The sequence below is a fragment of the Rhinatrema bivittatum genome, chromosome 7 (genome assembly GCF_901001135.1).
Source record: "Rhinatrema bivittatum chromosome 7, aRhiBiv1.1, whole genome shotgun sequence".
NCBI lineage: Eukaryota > Metazoa > Chordata > Amphibia > Gymnophiona > Rhinatrematidae > Rhinatrema > Rhinatrema bivittatum.
This window is the reverse complement of record NC_042621.1, coordinates 221,195,880-221,210,344: the sequence shown is the minus strand read 5'-3', so window position 1 is coordinate 221,210,344 and position 14,465 is coordinate 221,195,880. Positions and strand designations below refer to the sequence as shown.

The 14,465-nt window shown below is 43.0% G+C and overlaps 1 long non-coding RNA gene across 2 annotated transcripts in view; it reads left to right on the top strand.

Annotated features, from left to right (window-relative positions):
• The window catches only part of LOC115096266, a 189,024-nt gene that overhangs the window by 160,953 nt on the left and 13,606 nt on the right, over positions 1-14,465 (top strand). Inside the window, exons 3-4 of one of the 2 annotated variants that reach the window (XR_003858009.1) lie at positions 4,236-4,389; positions 9,615-9,784. This is a non-coding gene — a long non-coding RNA (uncharacterized LOC115096266). The remainder of the gene's footprint in view (positions 1-4,235; positions 4,390-9,614; positions 9,785-14,465) is intronic. The other variant, XR_003858010.1, reaches the window with a different exon arrangement.

Here is a 14,465-nt window from a genome sequence, read left to right as displayed (position 1 = left end):
CAAAAATACAGCACATACAAGCCATTGTAGAAGTTAAGGCTTATGAATATGCTTTTAACAAAACTATTAATGAATTATCACAGCCATATGCACAAATAATTATCTGTTATTATCCCAAGGCAGAGTATGTGCTATTGTAAAAGGACAAGGTTGTGTTTCCGTTGATAATTCTGAATTAGTAATGGATTTGATCTACTTGGTGGGAACAACTGGTAAACTGGCTCACATCCCTAGGGGAAATTGCAGGGGTCTCTTGTTGTTTGCTCTGGTCCTTCTTATAATTGTGATAGTAGTGTGTATGTGTTTGCTTACCTGTTTATTGTTTATGGGCCCAAACAATGACTCCTATTACCTTGAACACGATCAACATTCAGAGGTCAAGTATGACACAGAACATCTATGCTTCCCTCGATACAGCAGCTTCCCTGGAAAGGGACCTCCTCAGGATGAGTCATGTTGACAATGACGGGTAAGATCAGAGTACGCCCTCTGACAACCTAAGACAGTCACATGGCCCTGATGGTGATGATTGTCCCAATCATCAAGAGGGAAATGAGGATATAGGTTAATTACTGCTTTAAGAAAACTGCCTCATGTTGACTAGTAACTGGAATAAAAAGGCCTGAAGAGAACAAAATTCAGCCCAGAGACAGAACAACTGAGGCTAAGAATGGCATGAGAGTGCAGAGTGAATTCCTGATAAGAAAAGTGCCAAGAAAGTTACAAGAAACAAAGGAAGCACCAAGTAAGCAGAATATGTGATGTCTGAGAGGCGCATGAAGGAAAATTACCAGCAAATGCAGGGGATGAAAGAGGGGAGGAGGGAAGCATATGCAAGCCACATTTAACAGTATAAAATTTAAAACGATGAGCAAACGGCATTGCACGAGAAACAGTATATTCTTTAATCGGCTCCATTTACTACCTGAAGGAAACACAATCTCACTCCCTTCAGTTTCCGCTATTTTGATTTTTGTATGCATGCATGAAATAAATTCTGCCAGCTCTTATAAGATCTCTCAGCTACTTAATAAATGTTATGTTTTGAAACTGAAAAGTCTGTTTCATCACTGGCTATCTCTGGGGAGGCCTCTGTCTCGCCCCGCCCCTCCCCACCCAGCTGGCCCCTTTTTCAGGGCCTGGTACTTGTGCGCGTATCGGCACTTATGTACGAGGCTGGACCCATTTGAAAATGCGCACGGTGCACGCAGGGTCCAGCCACGCATGTAAGTGCCAGTATTTGTGCGTGTGGCCATTTTAAAATTCAGCTCATAACATCTCATAATATGTGATCATTTTTAATAGGCCTAAGTAAATTTACAAAAATAATACAATATACACTATGCTACTATGTCCAGTAGTGCAGGTCAGTTTATACCTGCTAACTCATATTTAGTAGCAGTTACTGTATATCATTTTATCAATTAGAATAATTGCAATATAGCACCACCATCATTCATTGATCAATGGATGCCAACAACAGTATTATTCATCAGAAGACATCCACAGTCTTCCATACAAGACAGATATTTTGGCTCTGGTCCCAGATGATTTACAAATATTCATAAATAAATCATCTGAGCAGTGATGTGTAATGATGTTTTAGGAGATGCAGGAAGGGTCAGATTTGCACAGTATCTCAAGAAATGAAGTAATATTCATGCCATGTTAGTCCACTTAGCCATAAAGATGTGAGAAACTCATACAAATAGACTTTCTGCTTATATCAACTAAAAATCTATTTTTGCAACTGATGGAAAAAACTGAAGGTATCATTAGGCTTTCTAGCAATGGTTAAGCTTTCTTTTTGCCTAGGTTCATGACCAAATTTATGAACACTGCATTTTTTAAATTAACTCGTAAATACCCAGGACCATATTCAAAAGGATTTCTCTGGCTAAGTTTGTCATTTACCCAGACAAGCTTGTGGATTTAATATCTTCCCCGCTGATTGGCTGAGTCATTGCCTGGCTAACCCTTAGTTGGATAAAAAGAAGTGGAGTGGGGACATTCCAGGCCGGGGCTTAAATTAGTCAAGTAGTGCTAAATATTAGAGATGTGAATCGTGTGATCGATCATCTTAACGATCGATTTCGGCTGGGAGGGGGAGGGAATCGGATCGTCGCAGTTTGGGTTTTTTAAATATCGTGTAAATCGTGTAAATCGAAAACCGGCACACTAAAACATCCCTAAAACCCACCCCGACCCTTTAAAATAAATCCCCCACCCTCCCGAACCCCCCAAAATGCCTTAAATTACCTGGGGTCCAGTGGGGGGGGGAGGGGAAGGGGGAGGGCGGGAAAACCGGCACACTAAAACAACCCTAAAACCCACCCCGACCCTTTAAAATAAATCCCCCACCCTCCCGAACCCCCCCAAAATGCCTTAAATTACCTGGGGTCCAGAGGAAGGGTCCCGGTGTGATCTTTTACTCTCGGACCTCCGTGCGTTGTAGAAATGGCGCCGGCACTACCTTTGACCTGTCATATGACAGGTCAAAGGTAGCGCCGGCGCCATTTTGTTTTTTTGTCCCCCGACGTCAGGAGTGTAGGAGATTGCTCTCGGACCCCCACTGGACCCCCAGGGACTTTTGGCCAGCTTGGGGGGGCCTCCTGACCCCCACAAGACTTGCCAAAAGTCCAGCGGGGGTCCGGGAGCGATCTCCTACAGGAACCAACAAGGGCCCTGACTTTAATGGTTTGGGAAACTAAGTATGGAGGTAACTTTCTTTTATTATGGGGGAGACCTGTAAGGTGCGGCTAGTACTACCATAAGCTTGCTGGCAGACTGGATGGACCATTTTGTCTTTATCTGCCGTCATTTCTACCGGTATGTTCTATGTTCTATGTAAAATAGGCAGCTATAGAGTTGCTATTTGGCTCCAATGAGTTCTTTTATTTATTTAGTTTTCTAATTTATATCCTGCTGTTCTGCAAATTGATCAGGTTAGGAAAATGGATGCTCGTAAAATTGAGCATCCTTTTTCCTAACCCACTGACAGCCACCTCTCCTAGGCACCCTCTGCCAAGGAGGTGCTAAGGACGACAATTTCCCCTAGCACCTCCTTTTCAATGCCACAGCCGATTTAAATATTAAATCAGGTGCCCTGGAGAGGTCTATAGTTGTGTGTTAGGAGAGTGGGCACTCAATCATGAGCGCCTATTTTCCACGCACTGATCGTTCTGAAGGTATGCACAAATCCCATTTGGAGATACTTACCCTCAAAGAGTAGCAAGATAACATAATAACCTAAAACATATAAAATTAGAAAAACAGTCATAAAATATAACAATATAAAAATAAAAATGCATTAGAAAATGAAAATCACATAAAAATAAAAAACTAAGGGGGTCATTTTCAATAGCTTTCGCACGCGATAGCTAGATTGGGGTGGAGTCGGCACCAGAAGGGGAGGAGTCGGGGCGGCACCGGGGTGGACACGGCGAAGACATTGCTGATGGCGAAAAAGTAAGGCTCCTTATTGCCGTCAGTAATGCGCCCAATAACACCACCTTTCACAGCTATTGGTTTGCGAAACCTGGCAGCGATCGCACCGCGGTGGTGCGATCACTGCCGGCTTTCGCAGGCCCGCCCCCCGCTTCGCCCCCCAACCCCCGGTACTGTGCGATTCACTAAGGCCTGCAATTTTAGAAAATCCAGGCCTAAGTTGTTGAGTTTCTGCTTGGCTGTTAATGAGTTGCTAATTAATGGGTTTTTTTATTAGTATTCTAAATATTCTAAATATTTACTATTACCATTTAAGTTTAATAGACCTCAAGTTAATAAAGTCTAAAATGTAAATATTTATGAAGAATGACTTAGGATTCAGAAAGGAATGAGTGAATCCTTGCTAGTTTGTGGAGATTTGTAATTCTAATTTAAAACATCAGTAAATCACTTGAGATCAGAAGAAAGTTATAATTAGGGCTAATCTGGAATACTGGAATATATATCAAAATCTATCCAGTAATTACTTTACAGCAGGAAAGGAGCTGTGCTCAGTGGCCTTTCACATTTGATTTTAAAAAAGCTAGTTAACCTTAAGGGTCAACATTTATCATGAAGATGCACAGAGACTAAAATTATGGAAGCAGCCAGCTTTGAAGCATTCCATACCTCATCAGCCATCTGCATGCCTCTGCTAGTGTTAACATAATATCATGCATGGAAAGTGGAGATACAATATGTTTAATAGTGTTGATTTTATCTTTTTTCTTATCTTGTCTATAAAATAGGCTAATGTGTGCATACTCTGTACCCAAAGAAAATTATAAGCTAAGTTAAGCAAAGCCCACAGCAGAAGTGGGAAGGGCAGAATCAGCAGACTTCATGAATAGGACTCTGGGATATTAAGAATGGCATCGGTCTTGGGTCTCTGCAGCAGCTGAAGTAAGTACTTAAGAACTTAATGTTTCACCTCACATTCTGAAAATAAAATCAAAGCTTGGCTTTTGAGCCAGGCCTTACCCCAAATTCTACAGCAGAGACTCTTCTTCTACCACCTGATTACCTGACTTCTTGATCATGATTCCACATGCTGTCTATCACCAAGTGAATCCTATTTATTTAGTTCTTCCTACCTCTGCACTAGGTGTTTACTTTATCACATAAGTGTTCGTACTCTTGTACCCATCTTTTTATTCTTACTATCCAATTCACTGAATGCACCCTTTATTATCTACTATATGTATTATTTACAATTCAGTTAACTTCTTACATTCTACCTGATACCTTAACTGTATCTGTATTTATTCCCTCCTTCGTGTTCAGTGTTCTACATTGTGATTAGAATTTTTGATTGTAATTTTGATTGAACCTTGATTGCAATCCTCCTAGCTTAGGAAAAAGCAAAATATCAAATGTTTATAAATAAATGAATCAAAATAAATACATTTTAGGCACAGAGAGGTACATATTCAGCAACTAATTAGTGTTCTATATTAAGTGGCACAGCCATGCCACTGAATATACCCGGATATCCTAAAGTTAGCCGGATAAGTTTATCAGGCTAACTTTAGGACAGGTGTATGGGGCCATTCAGAGTTAGCCGGATAAATATTGAAGTTAGCCAGATAACTTATCCAGCTAACTCAGCTCCTCCTCGGAATGCTTCTGGACTTCCCCTGAAATGCCCGACTTATCTGGCCAAATTCTAGCAGGCTAAATACTTATTTATTTATTTATATTTATTTATTTATTTACTTACTTACTTATTTATTTATTTATTGGGTTTTATAACCCGTCGTTCGGTATAGCCATCACAATGGTTTATATGTTTTATACAATCTATGACAAGAATTTAGATGGACAAGTGGCCTCATTTTCATTTAGGTAGATAACTTCTTAGTTATCTGACTAAATCCTTTTGAATATGGACCTCAGAGTTTCGAGTAAAGCTGAAATAAAATGTACAAATATCGCTGAAGATAGGATTCTATGCAAGTTAGGTCAAGCAACTTAATAAAGTTGTGAACTGTTAACAAACCTCAGCTAATAATTACCTACTTATCCAGGAAATAAATACTTTTTATTATTTCAGTGACTGTCGTTGTACACAAAAAACAAAAAACAGAGGGGCCCAGATTGTCCTATGAGAATGCAGAAGGCAGAAAACCAGATGAACACTGTAGGTTAACAGAATATCTATCTCCCTGTAGCAAAAGTCATCTCCACTTCCCCTTAGTCCATTTTCCCCTTAGTCCATTTTCAGCAGAGAAAACAAACACAGGCTGGAATTTACTCTTTTCCCTTGCAGTTCCCTGGTTATAGGGCCTTGTCACTGCAACTAAGGAATGGTTGAACCCAGATAGTGGTTCCAGAGGCCATATCTTAAATACAATCACTGTTGGTAAACTTTCCTTTTATATTAAGTTGTATTAATTAATTAATTAATTAATTAATTTATAGGTTCTTTTATACCGAGGTACGTATAGCTTTACATCACCTCGGTTTACAGTGAAACAATAATTTAGCAACCAGCTTTACATATAACAGTTTGAACACAGAAAAACCTTTAACTGAAAAGTCTTTAACTGAAAAGTCTTTAATCTCCAGGATTCCTTAAGTGGAGGAAAAGAACTTTCAAGGCCCTGGCATTGTAAACCATTAAGTCACTGTTCAATGTTCTTGTACACAACAATAAGGATAATAGCACTGATGAGCATTAAAGTCATTAGGCACAGTAAAAGCCCACTGGAAGTGAATTTAATTTCCAACATTACTTTTACTGAGATGTTATGAATTGATGAAGATAGTCTTTACAGTGGTTGATTCACTTATCAGTGTTACTATTGTCTCTTAATAAATTTGTGACTTCAAGTCTTGTTTAAAGTTTAAAAGGGTAAAGTCAATTAATTCAGTCTTTAATATGATATTTCTCCCATCCCATTGGCATAGAGTAAGTTTGTCGCTTCCCTCCCAATGTAGGTGAAATGTTAAAGATAAAATCCAGTCTTACACAGTTATTTCTCTCCTACCTCTCCATGCTGTCTTCTCACACGCCATAATCTCTTCATGTACCCCAATAGGCACCAATTATTTTCCTCCCTTCTAGTATCAGAGCAATAACTCCAGTAGATGTTCATAGGCCCTATGAGGAGTCCACCTCAACTATTTCCTCCCTTTTCGCCTTCTCCTCTGGACGGCTATGAGTCATCCCTCCCTCTGGAATCAGATGATCCTCAGGTACTTTCTCAGTGAATAAAACCTCTCCCGTTGTTTTTTGAAACAGAAAAATAGAAAGTAACTGAGTCCTTAGTTAATGGGTACTCAGAACTCAAATAAATCAGCATAAGAATATAAAGGGATAGGGCAGGTGGAAAATAAGAGTCCCCATGGCTACATTAACTTAAACAACAGAAAAATCAGGTGGCAGCCATGGCATGCTGCCCATGGGAAGGAAACAGAAAGTCCATGACATAAGATGGTGGTTTAGGTATTTATATCAGAGGAACATACCTTGGACATTCTCCCAGAGGGGAACTACCTCCCACATTGTTACTATGATTTCTCCCCACACAAATGGAATATTCTGTAGAATTTCCAGGAGGGATCTAACAGGATCTCTATATCACTAATACCCCAGACTTTCAGGCTATAACAGCAACAGATCGGAATTGTTCTCTGAGAAAAAGTCCCCTCTAAAGGTATTTTGTTTTTCATTTATTTCTCAGTACAAGTAGAAAAATCCTTGTCTCCAGCTCCAGTGGGATTGCTTGCACCTCTTCCTCAATTGCACAGCTCTCTGCCACTCCCCAGATACAAACAAATACCTGGGCAGACAGAACAACATGCTTCTGTTTTCTTTTGTTTCACTCCCTATAGATTCAATGATAGGTGCAGCAACTCCTTTCTTTCCTTCCTGGTTGCTGGCCATTTCTCATAGGCTCACCAATTTCATGTGATCTCCTCACTCTGTAAGTTGCCAGTTAACCATGTAGTTGCTGATTCTGCAGCATAAGGATAAACTTCATGGAAAAGCACATAAATTCTGTCTCTCTTCCCATAGCTGAGAAACAACTAGTTGGCTTGACAGTGGCTAAAGTTCCTTTGGCAGGTCTGAGACATAGTTTTATCAATTAAACATTTTCCCAATGCGACGCACCACTCAGGGATGGGTAGGGATCCAAATTATGTAAGTCTCTCTCAAAAGCCCTAAGAACACTTTGTGTAGTGGATACTTGATAGAATTTAAGAGGTAAGGTGCCATGTCCTTGTGGAGTAATTGAGAGCTACATCACAAGATACAAATTTTACACTGACTTCCAATTACAAATGTAGCAGACCCTACGATCACGCTACCAGTAAGTCCTGGGAGTTACGTATCAGCCAGCTAGAGCAGAATGATTAGTGGGGAGGATCCATTCACATTCAGCCCCCTCTTTCTGCGGGGTCTGGAATGGCCGTCCCCCTGGACAGGATAATATAGCAGCTCCCTTGCTACAGCTTGGGAGGCAGTCCTTTGAGTTTGGAAAACAGTTTAGAGGTAGAAAGGAGCTTAGGTTTTGTTCTTTTGCAGGCCCAGTCAGAGGAGCCAAGCAAGCCCTGTTTGGTGATCCTGACCAGGGTTGGGAGGGGTTTTTCCTTTCCAGTCCACTCACTGGCTGGTTTGGATTTTCTCCCTCTGGGTACATTTTTTGGAAGTGGTAGGAGCCTTACTGGAGCCTGTTCAGCTCCTGGGCCCCAGGGAATGGGGAACCCTGGGTCTGGGCCTGGGCAGGTTAGGGAAGGCTTGCCCTCCATACCCTCATTGAGGAAGGGGGCGTCAGTGACCTGCTGTAAGGATACCCTCCGGGGTTATCTTCAGTTTCTGGAAAGATTAATTTCAAGATCCAGAAGAAAGTTCTGTCTGCCCTTCCTTCCTGACTGGAGCACAGAGAGACCTGCTTCAGGGGATCCCTCCCAGCAGGGATCATAACAGAAAAGAACCAAGACTGCCTCAGAAACAAAGAAATATTGATATGAACTAACTGTGAGAAAGGCAAAGCCTAACAGCTTTGAAGACACCCATCCGGTGCTTTCAACCCCCTGGGGAGAGAGAGAGTTTATCTTTCTGTGCAGAGACTGTAACATCCTTGTATCAATTGGAGGGGTGTCCTGCCCATCTAAAGAACACCCTGTCCCCCTGGAGACTCTATTTTTCCAAACCCTGGAGGGTAGAAATTCCCCTGGCTCTGGCAGCCAATATTCCGGCTCAGATTGAGGCAGAATATCCTATGGTGCTGTGGATCAGTATTGTGCTATTTCCACATATTTAAACAGTAAAGGTTTGTTTGGATACTAACACAGAGACTCCAGTGACTTTATTTGGCACCGCCAGCACACACTGGGACATACAAGTAACCTTTTCCCCAGGAACAAGGACACACTGGAGCCACCTTCGCACTCGGGGCCTTGGGAGTAGTCTCCCCCCCCTCCCCCCCCCAACTCAACAAAGAATCCAGGCCCTAAAAGACAAAGTCAGTGTTCAAGCTTGCCTGGGAAGGTTCCAGCCCCACAGAGAAATTCTTTTATGGCCTCATTGGGTAGCAATCCGCTCCCGGGGATAAATTGGGGTAGATTTTCAAAGGGTTACGCACGTATGCGCGTATGTCTCGGGGCTTTGAAAAAGGGGCGGGAAGGGGGCGGGGCCAGGGCGGTCCAGGGTGGTCCCAAGTCCTCTGGCACAGCGGCCGTGCTGGGGGACGGTGCGCCGGCAACTGGCTGGCGCGCACAAGTTACGCCTGCCTCGGGCAAGCATAACTTAGAGAACAAAGGTAGGGGGGGATTTAGGTAGGGCTGGGGGGTGGGTTAGATAGGGAAGGGAGGGGAAGGTGGGGGAGCGAAAGGAAAGTTCCCTCTGAGGCCGCTTCGATTTCAGAGCGGCCTCGGAGGGAACGGGGAAAGCCATCGGGCCTCCCCTAGGGCTTGGCGCGCGCAAGGTGCACAAGTGTGCACCCCTTTGCGCGCGCCAACCCCGGATTTTATTACATGCGCGCAGCAGCACATACATGTTATAAAATCGGGTGTACATTTGTGCGCGCTGGGTAGCGCGCACAATGTACCCCCACGCACGCTCCTTTAAAAATCTGCCCCATTATTAGTAGTAGTTACCCAAATGTATCCTTTCATTTTAGAAACTGTTATCCAAGACATAAAAATGGTGTATGTTCTAATCCTGTCAGTGGAGAGAGATGCATGTGACCAGATCTGGGATTTTAGCCAACATCAGAAGTTTTGGTGCCAGGACATGAAATGGCAGATTCGGAAAGAAAGCGAAAAGAAGAGTGCTCCAAATATAGTAGTAGTAAGAAAGAACAACTTTTATTCTTCATTTTTCTAAAAGAAAATCATGCTCATGGCATTTTCTAAATTAGTATAGTGTGAATGTTTCCTGTACTGCATGCATTGATAAAACAGCATGACTGTGGCTTTTTCTGCTTTTTGTTGTTTTTGTTAACCTTGCGGAGTCAATACAACAAGAGTTAGCATGATGCAATCATAGATCTAAGTAACTGCTGCTATCCCAATTCTAAGATTAGGCACCAGCAGAGGCCACAGAAGGACTTAAGCAGGAGATGCCGAGCTCTGGTTCCAAAGTCAGAATCCTGTATAAGAGCAGAGAGTTTGAACTGTACTTTATGTGGCAAACGCTTCTCTTATTTTAGTAGCACAGAAGTGTACTAAAGGTGAATATCCACGGGGAGGAAAGTTTTCAAGGCTTAGATGAAAATGGATCTCTTCTTTCCAGCTAAAAGTACATGAGGGCTTCCATAGTATAACTGGGTTGAGAGGAGATATCCCCAGTGGTATGTTTAAGTTGGGAGAGTAAAATAGCAAGCATATTTGACATTTTCAAATGCACATGCTCTAATTCCCCCATCACCCTACCTCGGCAGTAGAAAAGTATTATTTGGGTGGTTTCAGTGCATGCACCTTGCATATGTTAATTTTCAAGGGGAAACAAAGTGGGTCGTTTCCCTTGAAAAATTGACTGCAATGTGCACAGTAGAGGTGTGCAGGCAAAAAGTTTTCGTTGCGTACGCGATCCATATTCGTGGGGGGTCAATTCCGTTTCATGCGGAAGTATGGAGAATTCAATAAGTTGTCGATCTGTAAATACGTTACTACTAAATTACCTACAACCCCCCACCCTCCTGACCCCCCCAAGACTTACCAAAACTCCCTGGTGGTTCAGCGGTGGGGTCCGGGAACTCACTCACACCCTCGGTGCTAGTTTCATCATGGCGCCGATTGCCTTTGTCACAGGGGCTACCGGTGCCATTGGTCAGCCCCTGTCACATGGCCATCGGCGCCATCTTGTGCTCCTACCATGTGACAGGGGCTGACCAATGGCACCGGTAGCCCCTGTGACATAGTATAGGCAAAGGCTATCGGCGCCATTTTGAGTCCTGGCCTGGCGTCGGACGGCAGGTCGCTCCGGGACCCCCGTTGGACCCACAGGGACTTTTGCCCAGCTTGGGGGGGCCTCCTGACCCCCACAAGACTTGCCGAAAGTCCAGCGGGGGTCCGGGAGCGACCTCCTTTCACGCCGGCCGCCCGATCCCAATACTCAAAATGGCGCCGATCGCCGCCATTTTGAGACTCAAAATCGCCATCCCGCCAATACTCAAAATGGCGCCGATCGCCGTCATAGTGAGGGCAAAGGCGATCGGCGCCATTTTGAGACTCAAAATCGCCGTCCCACCAGTACTCAAAATGGCGCCGATCGCCTTTGCCCTCACTATGACGGTGATCGGCGCCATTTTGGGTATTGGCGGGACGGCGATTTTGAGTCTCAAAATGGCGGCGATCGGCGCCATTTTCAGTATTGGGATCGGGCGGCCGGCGTGAAAGGAGGTCGCTCCCGGACCCCCGCTGGACTTTCGGCAAGTCTTGTGGGGGTCAGGAGGCCCCCCCAAGCTGGCCAAAAGTCCCTGTGGGTCCAACGGGGGTCCCGGAGCGACCTGCCGTTCGACGCCAGTCCAGGACTCAAAATGGCGCCGATAGCCTTTGCCCATACTATGTCACAGGGGCTACCGGTGCCATTGGTCAGCCCCTGTCACATGGTAGGAGCACAAGATGGCGCCGATGGCCATGTCACAGGGGCTGACCAATGGCAACGGTAGCCCCTGTGACAAAGGCTCTCGGCGCCATGATGAAACTAGCACCGAGAGTCTGAGTGAGTTCCCGGACCCCACCGCTGGACCACCAGGGAGTTTTGGTGAGTCTTGGGGGGGTCAGGAGGGTGGCAGGGTTTAAATTTTTATTTAGGCCGAATTAGACAGAAATCTGTTTACGTGGGTAGTCGCGATGTGTTTCGCCTCCCCACGTATTTAACAGATAGCAAAAAATAAGTTGCGGAAAACGGATGCATATCCCTAGTGCACAGGCTAAAAGGGCCTTTGTTCATTGCAACTAATAGTAAGGCTCATATTCCTCTGGCCGTGTCCGGACAAAGTTACCCAGACACCTTTGTCCGGTTAATTTTATCTAGATATTCAACCCAATTCTATTGCCAAGTTGAATATTCGGTCTGCATGTACCTGGGCACAGTTGTTGGGGTAGCTGTAGGCCCAGCCAATGCGGAATAGCATCACTGACCAGGCAAAGTGAAACTGGAACCAGGAACACCCCCTTGCCAATTTTTTTTTAACTCGGGTACAATTTTATAAGGGTAATGAGTTGCCTGGTCAAACCTTTTACCCGTGAACAACATGGGAAAAATGTCAAAGATAGTGTTTTGTCCATGCAAACCCGAAAGTTAGCTTGACAGACCCCTTCAACAGAGACCTGAATGCAGTTAAACTTGTGACTGATTTAAATTGTCCTCAGTGGGAAGATATAGCACTGCACCCTTTTCCAGACCCTATTTGACTATTTGTTTCCATTGCAGAGGTCTAAATTACATCTGCCATACAGAAAGAGAGCTTTTCAGCAGTTTATTTTCTATCATTTCTGTTTATTCGTGGTTTAGTTTCTCTGTCTTTGAAGAAAGGGCATAGGATTTGCTAGTCGGAAATGTATGAAAGCCCAGCACTTTTGACTTCTTGTTTTGGAGTCTGTAGAAATTATATTTAATTATTGCCTTTTGTTCAATTGAAAAGGAAACTAGAAAAAGCAGAAGCTTTTAAATAATTAATTTGTAATATATGTGCGAAGCCTTAAAGAAAAGCAAAGTCGAATGATATATTTGCTCTTGCACTAGGAGATAAATAGATTTGCAGTGGGAATATGCAAAGCAAAATTTTATAGAGGTGAATTACTGATGGAGATGGGGGAAAAAGAAAGAAAAGTAAAATATTACAAAATAACGGGTAACTATCCATGTAGTGAGAAATTGATATTGGAATAAATTATTCAGATTGATTATACACAGATTTTTACAGGCACAACTCACCTAATAGCCAGACAATTATGAGTCTAATAAAGCAACAGGTTGAGATACGATTGAATAAGCAAGCAAGCAGTCTGGAAAACTGAAACATGAAGCAACAGGGTCTCTGAAGGCCTACTGGAAGGATAATTAGCTCCACTAAGAACAACCGCACATGCCACTGAGAGTAGGTAGGACATGTAAAGACCCCTTATTTATTTATCTATTTATTTATTTGTGTGAAATGTTTTATACCCTGCACCCTCCAAATAGTTCGGAGCAGGGTACAAGTAACATACATATTAAAACCCGCCTGCAAACACCTAGACGGTAACTTTTATAGTGGGATGCTGGTGCCCATGTGTGCACGTTCGTTGGCCCGCACCCAGGATCGCAGCCATTGTATAATATACATGCGTAAGCGCACATGTTATAAAATAGCCTGACTACATGCACATGTGCGTGCAATTTTAAGTGAGTGCGCACCTGGGCATGCAAATGTCACTTCTACCGCATAAGTGGGGAGATTTTAAAAGACACGCGTGCTGACACCATTGCCAGTTTTCCCAATCCGTTCCCAGTTCATCCAGTTAAGGGACAGGACTTCCAAATCCCCCTAGTTTAATACCATTCTTTCCCCCCCCCTGTTAGACCCAACCCTTAAAACCCCGCTAATCTGTCTAGATTTTTTTTGTTTTGTAAGTTACAGTTCATCCATAGCAGAAGTAAAGTTACGTGGCGGGGATCCTGACGTGCACCAGTGTGCATAAAACTTTACGTGCGCTAATTTCAAGTTAAAATCCAGGACCACCCATGCCCTGCCCCTTTTTTTGAACTTTGCATTTGTGCATGCAGCAGCAAGTACGAGCGTATCTAGGCGGTTTTAAAAATTCACTCGGCACACGCCGGCCCGACATATTTGCGCATCCCTTAATTTCAACGTGCATCGGGCTTTTAAAATTTACCTAATAGCCTATACATAAAATATAGTATTTAATAACAACAACGAACTAATTACTTCAAGCTGCAAGATAAAATGCAGGAACAAAAAAGACTGAATGTGTATGAAGTTTTAGTCAGGAATCTCAAAAAGGCCTACTTGAATAGCACGTTCTTCAAGGCCTACCTAAACATTTTTGGGTCGGAAATAGTGCACAATGTAAGGGGTAAGGAGTTCCACAGGAGGGGACCCGCGATTGAGAAAAGCAATTAGGATTTATAGTATCTAAAGTTTTGTTATTGCCTTTTAGTTTTAAGTAGTATAAACTATTTTTATTTTGATAGAAAGTGTTGGTTATAAACACAACTAGGGAACTGTAAAAGTAGCTAGGCTCTTCTGACTAGGATCAGGTTATAGTTGGCTAGCTTTCAATTAAAAGGTGAATTTTGAAAAGCTGTGTGCATAAAAATAAGCAGATATGTATGTAAAATAGCATAGCAACTAACAGAACAATGTGTCAACGTATTTGTCTTCAGGCGATAGTTCATATATATATACACTCAAAAGGAATAACTGTCTTCCCTGATTGTTTTCAAAAAAATCATCAAGTAATGTCTCTTAGAAAAATGTATTTATGTGTAATGACCTTCATATATGGCATCCTCATAAAAT